The sequence below is a fragment of the Xiphophorus maculatus genome, chromosome 2, assembly GCF_002775205.1.
Source record: "Xiphophorus maculatus strain JP 163 A chromosome 2, X_maculatus-5.0-male, whole genome shotgun sequence".
Classification (NCBI taxonomy): domain Eukaryota; kingdom Metazoa; phylum Chordata; class Actinopteri; order Cyprinodontiformes; family Poeciliidae; genus Xiphophorus; species Xiphophorus maculatus.
This window is the reverse complement of record NC_036444.1, coordinates 21655672-21674095: the sequence shown is the minus strand read 5'-3', so window position 1 is coordinate 21674095 and position 18424 is coordinate 21655672. Positions and strand designations below refer to the sequence as shown.

Below are 18424 nucleotides of genomic sequence, written 5' to 3'. Positions count from 1 at the left end.
GCGTGCTGGCGCTGCAGCCGGAAAGCATGCATGGCATCTTTACGTGTGAGCATTTCCATCGTTTTCTTTTTCATCCTTTCCAACACTGCCATAAATGTCTCACTAGATACGATGCTGAAACGAGATTAAGATGATTGCGCAAGTAAAAATATTTAGGTTCAGCAATTCCAGAAGCCTGACTCAAACTCAACAAATGAGTTGACCAAAATCATCAAGATTCCATTTTTTTTCTTTTTTTCTAACTGATTTTCAGTGAATATCCTAAAGAGAAAGCGAAATGCTAATTAATTTTTTTGGGGGGGGTTATCTGCTTTATTAATTTGCTGAGATCAGGCACTTTACATCATGTATAGTCAAAAAACTGAACTGGTGTCTGAGGGCAGGACGGTGGATAATTAGTAAACTGGCACACTATGGAGGAATTTAAAAGTTCCATGTGGGGACTCCAGTAGCCACTGGTAATAAAAACTGCAAGTTGGTACACAACATTTCTAGCAGTATTAGCAGAAAATATTGCATTTTCTGCTTTGATTTTGATCAGAATTGTCACTGATACCCTACAGCCATTAGCTGTACCATACGTACGTACAAACAGAAAAGAAAATTAATATTAGACAGCCAGGTAGAAATTATTTAAAATTCACTTTTTCCACAATTTTTTCCGATGTGTTGTCAAAAGGTTAGTTCCAAACACCGGCTGTCATTGAAACGCCGCTAATCTATTAGCAGCTAGCTTTCTCGGAACAACATGTCTCATGGCCCCAAACAAGACGCAACAAACAAATGCCAAAACATGCGGTGGATGAGAAACACTGCGATGACAGCTGCAGTCACACACAACATTGTATTCCTTCACCTGAGAAACTTTATGCTCATGAATAACCCTGTGCAGTTTCCTTAGTGGCTTGATTGTTGACTTCCCTGCTGGAGGTTTCCGTCATTGCTGGGGCATGAAATGTGCTGTGTCCTCTCCCCTCAGCACTGGGTTGTTCTGTTGCTTCAATCCAAGGTTCCATTGTTTTACAATCGTAGGGCAAAAAAAATATTTCCAATGAAAAGATCAATTTTATTGGTGGGCGAAGAGAAATATGTTCTCTTCATCCATTTGCTTCCAATGAGCTCACACATATTTCAAACTTTGATGATCTTTGAAGCAGATGTGCTCTCTCTGTTTTTTTTCTGTTGCCATTAAGTGTTCAGACATCCATTCCACATATTCTTATTAAAAGAGGATTCCATCTTACGTCCACTGTCATGGAGAGAGAGCAACGTCAACTTGGTACCGGCCCAGATGCTCGTTATCATTCATAGCCATCGAAAGACTCAGAGTGCTCCTTTTTTTCCCCCCATAAAATTTACATTTTCAAGATTTTCAGTTTTCCAGATCTAAAATATCCACCCTTCCAAATGTTTTAAAATGTGCAGCACTGAAAGGAACACTGAGTATGCTTACAAACTGAATTATTGCTAATGAGTGGTCTCATCCATCTGGTTTATATAAGCTGTGTCACAAAACTCACTTTGCTTGCTTAAAGTCATAACTGTTTGGAGAATGACTGACCCCTTCTAGCTTACAGAACCTGTTCTTGCTTAGGACACGTTCACACACTCACACGCACGCACAAATCGATGCAATGGTGATTGGGTTCGTAACCTGGGTTAGCCAAAGACATAACACTATACAGGTCAAAGTGCGTAGATTTATTCAGATACATTTTGGTCAATTTTATGTTTTGAGTTGTCTCAAGTGTCACAAGAGGGCCAGGATTTCACAAGCAATTTAAGATCCTAATTTCAAAAACAGACGAGTGATCCAGAATTGGCTCAATTGTTTGTGGGCTTTCTGTCACTCCCAATGTTACGGAGATCCTTTATCTGGGTCGCAGAGGGCTGGCTCTCTCTTTTATGGTTTTCTAGCAGAAAAACATATCGTTGTTGGTAAAGGATGTCGGCACCTGAACGTTGAGAACACAGAAAACTGCTCTCTTTTTTTAATTTATTTTTTTACCCCAGCCTGAACAGCTTAGGTCTCTGTGTGTATTGTGGTCATGCATTATTGATTAATGGGTGGCTGTTGTTCTTTTCAAATCTTTGATCATCCACTTGCATTTTGTGCAACTCAATGGACATATAGCTTCTTTTCACTTCAATACATATAGACTTACCTTTCATCCTACGCACCGAAAAGGAGATATGTTACACAGTCAGTATGGGAGAATATACAAAATGTTGAAATGGTGTCAAAGCATCCATACAGAATATTTTAAAAGACCACATTTCTACATTTTGCTAAAGATGTGCATTAAGTAAAAAACAAAATAAATAAATATATTCAGCCCTATGACGGCTTGCAAAATAAATCCATACTGTTTGAATATTTCAAAGTGGTTGGAAAGTGAATGTTAAACATGTTTTTTTGTGCTCCCCTCCAGGGGTCTTTTGTGGGCTCTAGTGTCCCTTATATGAAAGTAGGCTGACAGGAAAGGGGGGAAGGACATGCGGCAAATATCGCAGGGTCCGGGAATCGAACCCACGACAGCCGCGTCGAGGACTCAAGGCCTCAAAACGTGGGTCACGCTGTCCCCTACGCCGCCACAGCATGCCTGTTTGTTTTTTTTACATTTTCAACATTGTTTATTATTAAGAAAGTGAACCAGTAAGCAGCTGTGTGAGAATTAATGCTGGGGTGGAGATTATCGATCCATCTGGATGAGAGCCTTAAACATACAGGCAGGGCAACAAAAACAACAGTGTATGGTTTCTATCTAATCTGACTAAGCTTACTCTTTTCTGCAAAGAACAACTGTACTATATGTGAGAATGTCCTAGTCAAAGTCCAAAACTACATTCACTTAAGAATGCCTAGGAAGAACGTGTATTGACATACTCTCTTTAACCCATGTCAGTGAGCTTAAGCTGCTTTGCAAAGACATGGCATGTAAGGATGTTGGAAAAATATCCCAAATGACTAACTGCAAAATTATAAGATTGTTTTACAAATTATTAAATCAGGGCGTCATTTTTCTTCTTTTTGTTTTCTTTTACACATTGAAGTTTGTGATTGTAATTCGAGATGCACCGATCCGATATTAACATCTGTATTGGTCCTGATACTGAAACAAATTCAATGGCAGGTCACACAAGTCCAATTCTATGCTTTGTCCTTTGAGCAATATCATGCTTTTGTAGTTATTTTACATCATATTTAGAATTCATAATAGCACTTCCTGAACTATTTGAAAGATGGTTTGTTGCAGTTTATCTTTTACATAGGCAACCTATTGTTATTTTATCAGTTTCAGTGCTGTTAGACTCTTAATTGACTGAGCAAATTAAACCGGTGTCACAAATGGGAAATAAGTGATGAACCGATGCCCTGTATGATGCAGAACCAGCAATATTGACCAAGAAGTTATTAGAGTCTTACAACCCCCCACCCACCCCCCACCCCCCGTCCCCGTGCAGCAGCAGCATCAAGAGTTAAAACTCTCGGCAGTGTTTGTCCACTGTGCTGCTGAGACTGGTCCGTCTCTCCATGAGCGGTGGGGGCTTCCAGTTTAAGCCAATAGGCAGGGAGGAACACTAATGTCATTCCACTGTGACCGTGGAGGAGCGGCGCAGATTTCACCGTGACCCGCTGAAGCGACTGCGATGCGGTGACGGTGCGTAAAGTCACATTGTCCCTTTCCAGAGCAGCCAGTTCCTGGGTTTTAAGCGTATCGCTTTGCACAGGCTCTTTGTTCGATCCCAGCGGAGCTGTGGTTCCTTCCCCACCACCCCCTTAAATTTTCCTTCTGGACTTTGCATCTAATCCAGATGACACCCTCTGCAATCTTCTTTCGCTTCACCAGGAGTATTGGTTCCGGATACTCGGTTTGCTGCGACTGAACTCTTTTCTTGGTGAGTGGACCAGTTTGATCAAATATCTGCTGTCTGTGTAAATAAACGGTCATATGTAAATGGCAAACAGATGAAAAGCGTTTAGTACTCTTTATTGACATGGTAAAATAAACACTTTACATCATCATATCATTCTATGCAAAGCATACTCTCTCTTTTTTTGTTGCAAATGCTAAAAAACGCCGCATACTGGTTTCTCAGTCCCTCTCCGTGCGCTTTTACGCAGCACGTTTCCAAAGAGACACGTATCACTTTTCCGTACGCGTGCGGTGAAAGTAACTTCATACCCTGACGGTGAAAAAACTAAACTCTGAGCCGTCGGGCTTGCGGGAGTGTGGACTCTGCCCCCTCTCCAGATGCATGCACTCAGCTGTCGCCTGTCACTTCCGTGACAACTGGTCTGCGCTCCTTGACCGCTGCCCGTCCGCCACGGGTCCATAGCTGTCAGGAGAGCTGTTGAGTGGGAAGAAATGTGGTGCCACAACATCACCACGGCCTACATGTAGTACAGCATGAGAAGTTTCTTTTACGTTCTACAAACTCTAAACATGATAGATGGGGTGAGAATGACATGGGAAGTGGAGGGGGCATGTCAAACGAGACATTTTACAAGACCTGCAATCTAAAACGCTGGCTTTTTTTTTTTTTTACTGCTCTATGATCTCTGAAATAACATCTCATAAGCAAATGCATCACTCTTTTCTACACTTTTAATATTTGTTTTCATATCCTCCGTGCTGTTTCTGAAACTGGGTCAACACTAATGAAGAAACGTATACACACAGATTTGGTTTCTTGAAATAAAAAGAAAACCGAAACCAGCTGCTTCAGCGGATTTATGGCTCCTTATAGACCTCTTTATGAACAGAGGTGAAAATATCATAAAATGTTTCCTCTGTAGGGCTCTGACACACCCTCTAGAAGACATTTACATCCCAAGCTGTCAAGGAACCTGCGAGACACAGAAGAGTTTTGCTGTTTTGTGTAGCCAAAGACGTCCAAAAATAATGTTTTGTTATTGTCGAGCCACAGCAAATATCACTACAAGAAATGTGAACATTTTGCAAAGCGGCGTGGACAGCACAGCAGGCTGGGATTTCAGAAGTTGTTGTTGTTGTTGTTGTTGTTGTTGTTGTTGTTGTTGTTGTTGTTGTTGTTGTTTTTAACCAGTCACGTTTAAGAGATTTTCAGGACAGCTACATTTGTGACGGACATAAACATGGGCTTGTTTTGCAGCAAAACGAACCATCTTAATAGTGCTGCCTCAAGATGTTTATCCAAAAGTTAGAATGAAGCTATGACTGAACCAGAAGTTGTTTTAATACTTCTCCGTTCTTATGTGGCACTTTAAAGGATTGTCTCCTTTTTTTAGGCCACAGAAAGACTGCTAGTACAGGAACACTTCACGTAAAGAGAGAGCTTTAGCGAAACAGGGTGAAACACGACGAAGGCAAAGAACAGGAACAAGGTGGTGGTGTCACCTAGTGGTCGGACTACAGGTTGACAGCTTCACAGTCTTTGAGCCCCAGCGTTCATATCAAAGTGTGGAGTAAGTTCAAAGCTCTTGTTAAAAAAGTTCACATAGACCAGGGGTGTCCAAAGTGTGGCTCGGGGGCCATTTGTGGCCCTTGAATTGATTTTGTGCGACCCACCAGCATGGGGACTGGATGACTTGACGTTTTATTTGTGATAAAAGTAACCGACATAATTTCCTTACAACAATCCAAAGTTTTTCTTTTTGTAACCAAGCTTTTATAATAAATAGAACCATGTCTGCTACTAAAAATGCGACTTTTCTGCATCCAAATCAACTTTAATCTAATTTATTAAACCTGAGTAAATACAGCAAGTATTTTGACAGAAAGTGACGCAACTTGATGCATTTCTTTAAATACAGCAAACGTCCAAAATCCTGTGTAAATTTTTGGATCTACGATGAATAACATCGAATCACTGCTTCATTTGCTTAATTTTTTTTCTTTTTCTTTTTCTTGGCCCACAAGTACTTTTGACTTGACAATTTTGGCCCATGTGACAAAAAGTTTGGACATCCCTGACATAGACCAAAGTGAGTGAATCAATGTATGACTTTACAAGTTCAGCCTGTGGTTGAATAAATGTTACGTGTTTCTACATCCGTGATCTCACGGCTTAATGCGAGCTCCATGCAGTCCCATGATGTCAAATCCAGGGTTTTGTTCAAAATGCACAGCGCAGCATTTGGTCCACACTCCCCAGCTGCCGGCTGCACTGCTGCGATGATGTAGCAGAAAAGGCATGCGCTGGGGGAGATGTGAGCTGAGCTAAGTTCCTCTGTGATTTGCTGCAGGTGAGAATTTCGTCAGAATGTTAATAATAGATCTGCAAGTGATGGTTTTTGCAGCGGCCTGCTGATTCCTTGTGAATGTTTCCTCTCCGGTTTCCTTAGACAAATCAAAAGATGCCAGTAATAGAATTGAAAGGCTTTAAAACAGAGTTGTTTAGTTTTGCAGGGAGACAAAAGAGGGAACTAAGAATAGATGACCTTCTCGTTGTTTTGTTTCTGGAGACAGAAATGGAAATGGCTCTGTGGCTGCTCAGTCATTTTGATGTTAAGAAGTATTTGCTTATTATATCGGGACTATATATAGATATATAGTCGAAGTAATTTATAGTACCTTGCTAAAGTATTCATACCCCTTGAACTTGAAGATTTCTCAACTTTGAGTTTATACTTTGCTGCAATAGTTGCTATTATTTGAAATTATGTCTGTATCAGTTTTGCACAACTAAAAATTTGCATTTTTGTCAATTCCTTTTACAATAACTCACGTTCAGTCAGATTGGATTTTAGTGATTTTTGGAGTCTCACATAGGTTTTCTCCCAGGTTAACCCTTGCGTTTAGCCCCATCCATCTTCTTCTTCTTTTTCATCTTCTTCTCCTACTTCAGCTAAAACCAAGCAACCCACAGTACTACGCTGCCATTATGGTGTGTTTTACACCACAACACAGAGTCTCATCTCACCAGAGCACCTTCTTGTCATATGAGGTAGGCAACCATGTGTTGGTAGCTCTGTGACTGCGGTATGCTGTTTGCGTTTTCAGATGATAGATAAAAAATGTTTATAATCCAATCATTCCTTAAACTTTTGCTACAACTTTATCCCTGACCTTCCTCATGTTGATTTCTTTGAATTTGGTTCAGGGGGTAACAATAAAGAAGGCTCAACGCAAAATGAAAGCCGGGCTTTTCAGATTAATGTTTGTGGAAAAAATATTGATGTATTTGTTGATTTCTCATAAAACCTCAATAAAAACACATAAAAATGTGTAATTGTGTTGTAGCTAAATGTAACAAGACAACACGGCATGGTCTGTAGTGCTGTATGTGCTAGTATCTTAAAATGTTCTGTAACAACTGTACACTTTAGTGGAAAGAGAAAACAAATAATGGAAATGAAAAGAGTTTTAAGCATAAACAATGAGGCTTGTCTGAGTGTGTGCGTGTTTCTCTCCTGACATGGACAGGGACAAACTTGTCCAGATGTATGTGAGTGCAAGCACTTAAAGCACGACACCAAGCCGGGTTTGAATGGTCAGAGTGTAAGTCCTGGTACCAGTGTATATGTTCGCCACTGTTGATTTAAATGGTCAGCGTAGAAGAAACGTTCACAGAGACCTGTTTGTGCAGGGACAGAATGAATCACCTTGCGCCTCGTGTAAATCGCCTGCAGGCCAAACACTTTGGCAACCTTTCATCCCTCCAGACGTGCTCCGGTTTACCGCAGCGAGGCTAAAAGCAGACCAGGACAGGGCCGGGTGTTGTGAGGAGCTGTCAGAGGAGGCCTAGTCCCTCCGCAGTTCTGGCCGATGAGATGTGGCGCGGAGTCGAGTTGCCACAGACAAACTCCAGAGGGCCGGGCCCACTGACTGTAAACTGTTTGGGGTAGGCTGGCAGAAGGCTGGATGAAATATGGCTTGTTTAAACGCCGGTGGTCCCTGAATGTGTAGTCACTGTTGCCTTGCGGGACGGATGGTGGCTGGGATGGTAAAAATTTAGGACACTGTTACAGTGTGGTCGTTTAGAGGGGAGGAGGTGTGGTCGTTTATAAGGGGGCGAGGGGTGGAGGGCTGGGGGGATGACTGTTGTGAACCGATTCTAACTTTGTACATTCATTGTGTGTGAGACTGAGCGGGGATTTGCCTAGAGCAGCGGCACACACTGGATCCACATGCTAAGCATTATTCTGAAGTGATTAAAAGTAGCTATGGTTACTTAGCGCTTCCAGGCACAACTGTGTTTATGAGGAGCTACAGGATGGAGCGAGAGGAAAATGGGTTTGGCTCAGCAAAATCCTTGTAACCGCACAGCATAATTGCGGGACCAACCGTCAGACCACCGCGATGATGAAAGTCATGCTCGACGCACATGTTTCATTATCACCACCATGTATAGGCATGATGCTCGGCTCTGGATGTGTACTACTTAATAAGCATTGGTGCAGTTTCACAAAAGCTGCTTATTATCACTGTGCCTGTCTTTGATAAAGGGGAATAACAGACATAAGGATGTGTCAGCGACTTTAGTGATACGGATTTGGGAAAGTTTATCTGAACAATGCTGACACTGAGAATGAGACTAAGATAATCCGATCAAACAAAAATGCAGTTTATAAATAATGCGGAAGGAGGAATTCTGATTCCTTGTTAAATCATAATAGATTAATCACATTGTTATAATGCCGCTTTGTCATGAAGTGGTGTGGATGAGTGGTGAGGCAAAATGCTAGGAGACCCAGGTAAGAGAGATATGGTAGATTTAATGAAGAAATGATGCACACAAACAGTCCAAATCCCTGGCAGCACTGCTGAGCAGAAGCTGAGGCTCAACACAGGTAGCAACAGAGAGCACGAATGGACTAACCCGACAAACGGCAGAACAGATGTCAAATGAGATGAGGACCCAACAAAGACACAGACACACAGGTGACACTAAATACACAAGAGGTAATCAGGGAACGAGACACACCTGGGGACTAATCAAGGGGAGACAGGACAACACGGAGACACAGATACACAGGAAACTCAAAATAAACACACAGAAAAACACAGATCCTGACACGCTTTACATTTTACCAGACACATCCAGGTGAGTTTAAAGTTGGACCTGTGGAATCAAGGATTAACTTAAATAGAATCTGTCAGACAATATAAAGTATGATAAAAGATCTCATGTCCTGATCTACAGAAACTCGAGAACATTATTATTTTTAAGTGACAAAAGAACCCATAGCAATATCATAAGCTTTGCCGATGATTTAACAATAAGAGAGAAACTGGTGAGAAATGGCATCATGGAAGGTTTTTCTAACAGAAAACTACTGCCGACCAAAACGAACACAAAAGCCCTTCACAGATGTGCCAATAAACATTTTAGTGATTCAAAAAATGTAAATAAAACCGGTATACTAACAAGGCAAAAGTGGAGCTTCTTCAAAGGTGTGCATCCTGTTACATGTGATCAAATCAAAAACACAGCATTTCTGGAAAATAACTTATCTGCCCTAAGACACGGTGGTGTGACGGTTTGTGGAGTACTTGCTGTAATTGATGGAACTATGATATCTGCTCTCTTGTAGTAAATCCTGTCATTTTCTGACCTTAAGGTCAAGTGCACTTGGCTTCTGCAGCAGAACAATGAACCAAAGCACATCAGCAAGTCCACACCTAAACAAGTAAAAAAATATATATATATAAAAGTTTTGGAATGGCACCATTAGAGTCTGGACCTAAATCTGAGTTAGATGCTCTGGCAGGACATTAACGAGACTACAGTATGTCTTATTGGTTAGTGCTTAAACCCCCCCCAGAGGGGCTAAATTAAACAATTCTGCGAAGAGGAACGTGCCAAAATTCCTCCACTATGATGTGAGACACTTGCTTGCTTCATTTCCTCTCAATAAATGACATCATCCTCTTAAAATCGCTCTTTGTGAGTCCTCCAGTTATCTCGGTTTGACAGCAGAATGTATTCATTCAACCAAAATGTTTGAGTGTGACAAATAAGCAAAAACAGTCAGAAACTAAGGGGTGGGCGGCTAAATAAGCAAATAAGCACGTATTTACATCAATATAACCATTAAAAAGCAATTCTCATTTCCTTCATCGCACAACAGCAGTGGATCCAGTTGAATGTTTCAGGACCTTTAGTGAAATATGCTAAACAAACACTCCTCCCACTCCTTCCTCCTGTGACTCAGGGCTCTCCTGTGTTTGCATTATTACAGGGATGGAGCTAAGGAGCACAGATGATGTATAAAAAGGTCAACAGTGTTTGGAAATAAGTCATGTGGGGACTTTTGGACTGGCAACAAAAATGTTTCCTGAGATTTTAAAGATGGGTTGCAAACGCGGAGTTGAGTGAGAGCGGCTGGATGTCAGCCAGTATATTCCCTTTCTTCTTTCATTTTTTTTGCAATGTCCTTGATTAGGCTTCATAAATACGAATAAGAGTACTTGGTTTCACACCAATCTATGTAAAGATAGAGAAGCCAAATGGCAAAAGATTGCCAGTGATGTCTTATTGGTCAAGCATTGAAAAATCCGAATATGTTCCCTGTTCATTACATTTATGAAAACACAAAACTCCTGCCATTTTCAGTCTTTAAGTAAACCAACCAACAGTGTTTCCATTAAAACTCTTTTCTGAGTTTAGTAAAATTCAAACCCATGAATAGGGATTTCTTGATTATCTGTTAAAATACAAGTTATGACTTCTACTACCATCCAGAACTTTGAGTTTTATTTTATTAAACACACAGCTCGCAAGCGTTCTTACATGCAATAAGAGTTATTTACCTCCTAATTATTTTTGCATGCAATCACTGCTGCTGAAATACAATAAAAAGGGGCTAAAATAATTTTTGTTCTAATAACTTGACCAAGAACTGGCCCACAGGTGTGCATGATCAACAGATGCTAAAACAAGGAAGCCACAGCGAGATTAAGAAAATAATGCAAACATTAACACCTCACACTAGTTTTAATAAAAACCCTGCAGGGGGTTCAAGTCCAATAAAATAGCTCGACAATGAAGCAATGTGTGGACGTTATTGATTTTTTATAAGGCAAGTTTGATTTCTCACTCCATTTATTCCCCCACTGCTCAGTTACTCCTCCCACAGCCGCCTAGTGCAAAATAATCTGTCATCCAGATGATGGCTTCTTTAGAGAATGACTTGCTTCTATCAGCAAGGAAATTCCAAACATATTACAACAGGATGGCTTTGTAGTAAAAAAAAAAAAAAAGAAAAGAAAAGAGGATTGGTGCCCAACTGGTCTGTCTGCAGTCCAGATATATCGCTGGTTGAAAACATGCAGAGCGTTGAAGTGGCCTAACATTGTGAGAAACGCTTTGGCTCCATGATGTAGACCAGCTGTACCTGTATCAACCAAGAAAATGAAAACATTTTTTGCTTTAGGAGCTATGGTACTTGGTTTCAATGTGTTGTAAAGCGAAGCAGTCACAAAGCAAAGAGCTGCTCTGTCTCAAATATCTTGAGAGAATTTTGAGGCATTACAAAAATGTGGTTGTATTTAATATCTAAATATTTTAGTTTATAAAGGACATTTTACAAAGAGATTTTACTCGATGGATTGATATCATCACACAGAGACAGGAATCTGTTCTCAGTCTTCTTTGCAAAGCAACTCAAGTGTAGCTCAATTGGATGGATTTTAGTCTGTGAACATCAGTTTTCATGTCTTAACAGGGGTGGGCATTTATCGCATCGTTTATCATTTATTGCGATACATTTCTTATTATGATAAGATTTTTGGTTTATTGCTGTCATTGATGTTTAAACTCACACAAAACAATCTGTACTGATTGTTGGTCTTATTAGTCTCCACTGTTCAATGAGAGTAACAATAAATGTCAATGAACTTGAAAATATGATTAATTGCAGTTATTGTGTTCTGTTTAGTGATACAAATCACACTTCTTTATGTGACTGGTGTCCTAAAGAAGCGCATTACAAGTCTGTGTGTCTTTCAAGGCCAGAACTTGTGTTTGTGGGGCAGTGATTCCTCTGTGATGCAGTCACAGCCTTACAATTACCTAAAGAAGAAAGAATATCATTATCTTTGCCTTTATTGTTACCACAATAGTACCTCAAAATATCATCATAAAACATCAAGTTCATATCACCGACCCCTGAGACTTAACACAGACTTCTAATCTCATTTAGGTCTAGACTTTAACTGGACCGTCCGAATACAAGAATATACTTTGGACCATTCCATTACTGCTCTGGTTGTTTTTGGTGGTTGCACTGCTAGAAGGTGAATATTCACCCCCATCTCAACTCTTTTACAGCCTTTACCTGTTGTTTTTATTTTAGGTTTGAAGTGTTTTTAGCTCCATTAATCTTTGCATGAACCATGACTAGCCGCTTTGTCATTGCTGAATGAAAGGATCACTGCATCATGACGTTGCCACTGACAGGTTTCACTGTGGGGATGGTGTGTTCAGGGTGTTGTGCAGTGTTTGTTAATTTTTTCTGTCAAAAAACATTTTACACATAAACCAAAGGTCCCTTACATGGCCTAATGAAAGACTCCTCATGGATTTCCTTTAACAACGGCGTTCTTCTTGCCACTATTCCACTGAGGGCAAATTTGTGCCGTGTTCAACAAATAGTTTTCATGTCAACAGAATGTCCCAAACGGAGGTTTGGATTTCTGCAGCTCCTCAAGAACCACAATGGACCTCCTGGCTGCTTCTCTGGTTAATGACCCCCTTTCCCATAAGTTTACAGTTGTGCTATTTTCTTTCCATTTTCAGATGAATTTGAACAGTGCTCTGTGAGATGTTTACAGAGAAAATGAACTATTATTAATGTAGGTCAGGGGTGCCCACTGCCAATCCTCGAGATCTACCATCCTTCAAATGTAAGAAGCATTATTTCTGTAATACACCTGAATCCAATGAACTGCTTGTTCATTGGATGTTTTTATTTTTTTCTGTAGAGCTGAACGACTGCAGGTGGAGACATTCAGGTGTGTCAGAGCAGGGATCCACCTAAAAGTTGCAGAGTGGTAGCTCTCAAGGACTGGACTTTGGCACCCCTAGTGTAGGGAGATGTTGTCGGATAGCATACAGATGGGTTAATATTGACAAACGCCACCTGAGGATGTGTCTTGCAGAGCGGCAGGTTGATCCACAGTCTGGGCTCTGTGGGCTCTGTGAGTGACACAGAAAGGAATCATTTGGCTACAACAACCTGACTGGAGCTCCTGGGGAGAGGCCAGTTCAGTGATCCAGCTCTTGTTTGCTGTGCTTGCTCTGTCTTCCTGTTACAGGGGCTGGGCTCCCAAAGAAAACAAGAGCAGAGGCACAACAGATGTGTGCATCTGGATCTGTGTGTCCAGCCTGCAGGAAAACAGGCAGTGTTCACAACTCAGGGTTGCATGTTGAACTTTACTTCCTTTGATTTTTCAAAAATTAAAAAATACAATCTTTGCGTCTGTTTCACATTGGAGTAGGTGAATTTTTAAACTAAAAGTAATCCCTCATCGTAGGTTCCGAGGCTAAATGAAGTTTGTTACTATTAGCTCCCTCAGGGTTAGCAGTCCTAAAATAACGCACTGATACTGACTGAAACAGACACATTACATGGATGGCTTCTAAGAATAAACCCTGCTCTGGGAGACTGCTATCCAAGTGATAAGATGGCTAGTTGTACTCCTTTTTCCATTCCACACATGTATGATGCCAACAGATGGATGCAAACCCATTTGCAGAGAGAAGCCAATGAGTAATGTCTGGTTTGTATATCTGATAAACTGACAGAGACTACCCTGGGTACTTAGGTTGGACCCCAGGACACAGTCTTACATGCATACATTGAAAATACTTTGTTTTTCACAAGTGAGTTACTCTATTTTCTCTTTTTAAGTACAAATAATTTGCTACGAGAGAAGCACATTTCCGCATTATTGAATTTACTCAAATTCAATTAGGCTATTTGTATAGCACCGGTTCACAACAAATGCAATGCCAAGACATTTTAAAAGACACGCCCAATTCATATTGAAGACTGCAGACTAGTCCGAAGTCTATTTAAATCAATCCAAATTATTCCAATACAATATAGTCATATAGTAAGATTCAGGATTTAATTACATTAAGTTCAATTTTGAAATTTTGTTTGAGATTTCACTTTCTTCAATATAAGATCTTCCGTTTGAAAAACAAGATCTCATATTGCGCATTTTTCTGGTGATGTCCTATCAGCTATCTGGTAGTTGATTCTTTTCTTTGAGTTCATTTGCATTTTTTTGTTTTGGTTTGAACACTTGGAAAGTGTTTCTGGAGAGAAACGATGTAGGCTGGAATGACCAGTCTTCAATTATCTAAGAACTCATGTGACGTATAAAAGAAAGACATGATGATTCAAAGTTTGCTCAAAAGTGTCTCGTACACCATAAAGTTTGTCAATTAGCTCACTTTGTACTTTATGTGATGTCATTGTTCAGCAAAATTAGCATTTTTTTCTTTGTTGCGTTTGTAAAAACTCTGTATTTTGTAATATTGTGCAACTGAAATCTGTTCTTCAAAAACCCAGGTGCGGTTTTTAATAATTAGTTCACATGTAGTTGTAAAAAAAACTGATGCAATATGGTTTCACAAGAACCCATTGCTTGCATGTTAAATTAAAAAAACTCCTACGATGCACTTTGCAATAAAAAGCAGAGAATGCACATCTAAAAAAAAAAATAATAATAATTGAAAAAAAACGGCTTAAAGGTTGTGAAAGAAATATTATATCAACTCATGCAACTTAGGCCAACAAGACCATAGATTAGTGCCAAAGGTGTATGACATAATCCAACAATATTTTCATCTTTGAAAAAAAAAAAGTCTGTTCTGAATCAAACATCCATTTGGATTTCTGGATTTTTATTGTGAGTCACATGTGGAGGTGAAAAGGTCAAGAGCATCGGATCAACGGAAAGCTTACAGGGGGAATCACAGGGTCTCTCCTCTGCTCTTTATGCTGTTTTACTGCCAGCTTAATGACTTAAATTGTGTCCAATTAAGCAGAGCAGGAAAGAAGCATCCCTGCTCGCAGTTGTCAGAGTTCTTCTATGTTCTGGCACTGGAGCATGTGTTTAATTAGAACTCTTTAAAACGACTGTAACAGAGCGTTCCTTCAGGAATGTTAATGATTAGTGGGATCCTGACTGAGCAGCTCTTAAATGTCTGAGTATTGTCGGATTCCTTGGATTGCTTTTTGAAGTCATCCGGTTCAGGAAAGTGCTTCCACATGTGAAAATTCTCAACCTTTTTTCTTTTTCTGCTTTTCTTAAAACTAGATTCCTCCTCTTAACAAATGATTCTCCTGTGCAATTCACACCCAAGTATTCCCTGTTCTGATATGCAGCCATAGGTGGTTTGCAATTTACGCAAGCTCAGGGCTGGATGCTCACAGGAAATGAATGCGTTTAAGTATAGACTGTTCAATCATTTGAACAGTCTATCATAGCAGGGTTCAGGGGGAAAAAAATCCAGATGTGTGTAAATCACTGAAGCTTGCACTTAAGCAAGAAGATATTGAACCTAAATACAGACATGAGAGCTTTTTCTGGAACGATGAAACTTGGTTGCACTGCGACACTCGAGGTAATTGGAGATTTAACAAAAAGAAAGAGAGCTGGTTGAGCATATTGTTTGCGCTCCTAATGTCCCCTTTTGTACATTTATGTCTATATACATCCCAGTTTGTCCCTGGAGACCACACATTTTGCCAATCCCATGCTTTTGTCAATGCAACTGTGTAATGTTAAGACCAGCCCATTCATCCAGCGACTGCTTTGTGGGTAGACAGCCACAGGCTTTTGTTGAGTTGTAGCATCCTCAAATAAAAGGGCTTCCTCCCTTTAACATCCCCAGGAGCAGTGTTGCTCCACTTCTCATTGTTCCCAATGAGCTCCAGCTTTTACAACTAGGTGAATAGGTGTCAAATCAAGAGTGAAATATGACCCATCGCAATCAATGAAATGTTAGGCAAACCGTTGGACAATAGGGTACAAATAACGCGATCAAGAGCCTTTTTTCACACCGTTAAAACTGCTGGGTTATAAAAACAAACAATTTGATTATTTTGCCAACCCACCGTTGGATCAAATATGGATTGAATGGATTGAGTCATGGATTTGACCCATGTATGCTGAATAAGGTTTATATTCTGGACGTATTTAGACATTTTAATTGTATAAATATGTATTAAAGAGTTAAATATGTAACACCATGGGTGAAAAATGAAATCCTTTTTATTTTTAATTGAGATAACTGATAGACAACAACATACTGCCTAAAAAGAGCTGTGTTGTAATGTATGTTTTGATAACAAATATTCAGAATTACTATATAATAATAGACGTTTTCTCTACGTGCTGCTAATGAGCAGTTTGTCTATCACAGTGTAAATGTTTAAGCTTGTGCTATGTAGCAGTTAAAAACCCAATGTAATCTTATTATGTACTTTCCAGGCACATTGTGTCATTTTATAGCACAAACAAATATGTGTTACCTTCAGTTGTTATGAAAGTGCTGCATGTAATAGCTAAAAGAAATCTGACTCGACGTCATAGTCGTATCTGGACACCTGGAAATTGGCTTCTGTCTCTTTAATAACTTTGTACCTTTTCCGACATTTCTCCTAAAGTACATAATCACAATAATATTACATGATGATGCTTGCAACCGTTCTTAGGAACATTGTGGGTTTTGCATAATAAGCTCAACAGATGCACAGTTCCACCAGATGTTGGCTAATTGGTGTTGCCACTAGTCTGGTGGAGCTGTGCTGGTGAGGCACAGGGGAGGGGTGCTATTTGGGAGCACAGGTAGAGACTGATGATTGTAGGTGGAGTTTTGAGTAAATAGGTGGCCTGTTGGATGAGCAAGCATTAAGGCAACCCCAAATGGCTGCCACAGGAAACTCCAGGATTCATTTCTCAGTAGCCAAGGGTCCAGACCCTCTCTGTATGACACAAAGCGTAGAACACGGGGCTGGTTTTTACCATGTTGTTAACCACATAATCTTCCAGTATTTTCAACTTTATAGAAATCTGGAACGTCTCTCAATAGATTTATTGTCACTTGGAAATGAAAGAGTCAAGAACATTAGAATTAGAATAAAATTCACTGGGGTAAACCCTTCACCATTTTTTCTGCTCTATTTGGTTTTACTGCTGTCTTATTGACTTAAATTGTGTCCACTCAGGAACGAAGCATATTTACACTGATAAAATATAAATAAATGCGACATTGCTTATTTCTGTTAACTTTATGACTGGTTCTTCTGGTCATGCAGCTATCAGCAGGTGTGAATGCTGCCACCTGGTTGCACTAACTCTCTGAGAGGTAAACAGTAAATGTTACCTTAAGTCACAGGTGTCAAACTCCAGTCCTCAAGGGCCGCTGTCCTGCAGTTTTTAGATGTGCCACAGGTACAAAACACTGGAATGAAATGGCTTAATTACCTCCTCTTTGTGTAGATCAGTTCTCCAGAGCCTTAATGACCTAATTATTCTATTCAGGTGTGGTGCAACAGAGGCACATCTAAACGTTGCAGGACAGCGGCCCTTGAGGACTGGAGTTTGACAACCTTGCTTAAGTGGAAAAGGCTGGTTCTCTGTTGTAAAGTCATTAACATAATCCACTGACATTAATGTTTTCATTGAATAGTTCAAAATAGCTATCTTGTGAAAATAAAGAGGCTCCTTCACATTTTTCTCTCTAATCCAAACTGGAATCACAATTTTCAACCCAATGTTTGGTTGAAACCACCACATTTCTGACCTGTCAGCATAATCCCCATGTGTATGTTCAAGAAATACATTGGTGGGGTGGAGGGATGACACATGTTGCTACCTATTAGTGATTCAATAAATCCTGAGTTCTGTATTTAATTTGGACATTTTTCAATTCAGTACTCAGGAGAAGTGCATTAACTTTTGGATCGGCACCAAGTGAGTCAGTATTTGTCTGTGACTCTTAATGCTCTTATGCCTCTTCTGAGAAACTCTAAGATCAGATCTAGGCTTTCCCCCCTCAGCTGCCTTCAGTGTCAGAGGACAACAGTTAAAAGGGGTTATATGAGGGTTACAGGGCTAACAAGACCACAGTCTGACCTGAGTTTGTCAGCGCCAATCTAGCTAAGTCAACATCAATGCACCGACTGCTCCACCAGTTGACCTTTTCCTCCCTTTTTCAAGGCGTGAAAAGGAATTGTTGTTACAGTAGGGTGATAGGCTTTTATTGGGCTTTATAGCTGAAGCTTTTGTTGGTCCTAATCATACCCGTTGGCAAGTCATTCAAACCTTTAGAATGGCTATGTTTTATAGGCAGCTCACACACCAGTGAGAACTTTTTTGGGAGGCACTCATCAATGACTGTAAGTTGGGAGCTGACCTTCTCTTTGCCCTCTTCAGAATCCAAATTTATGACACATCTTTAGAACAAAAAGTTTACA

At 40.1% G+C, this 18424-nt stretch overlaps 1 protein-coding gene across 2 annotated transcripts in view; it reads left to right on the top strand.

The window, feature by feature from the left end:
- The first annotated feature begins 3517 nt into the window (after positions 1 to 3517).
- prickle1 (prickle planar cell polarity protein 1) overlaps positions 3518 to 18424 on the top strand; it is a 31202-nt gene continuing 16295 nt past the window's right edge. Inside the window, exons 1-2 of one of the 2 annotated variants that reach the window (XM_023348653.1) lie at positions 3518 to 3662; positions 3733 to 3900. The gene's annotated coding sequence lies outside the window, so the exon portion shown is untranslated. Of the gene's footprint in view, positions 3901 to 18424 lie in introns of both variants that reach the window. The other variant, XM_005796331.3, reaches the window with a different exon arrangement.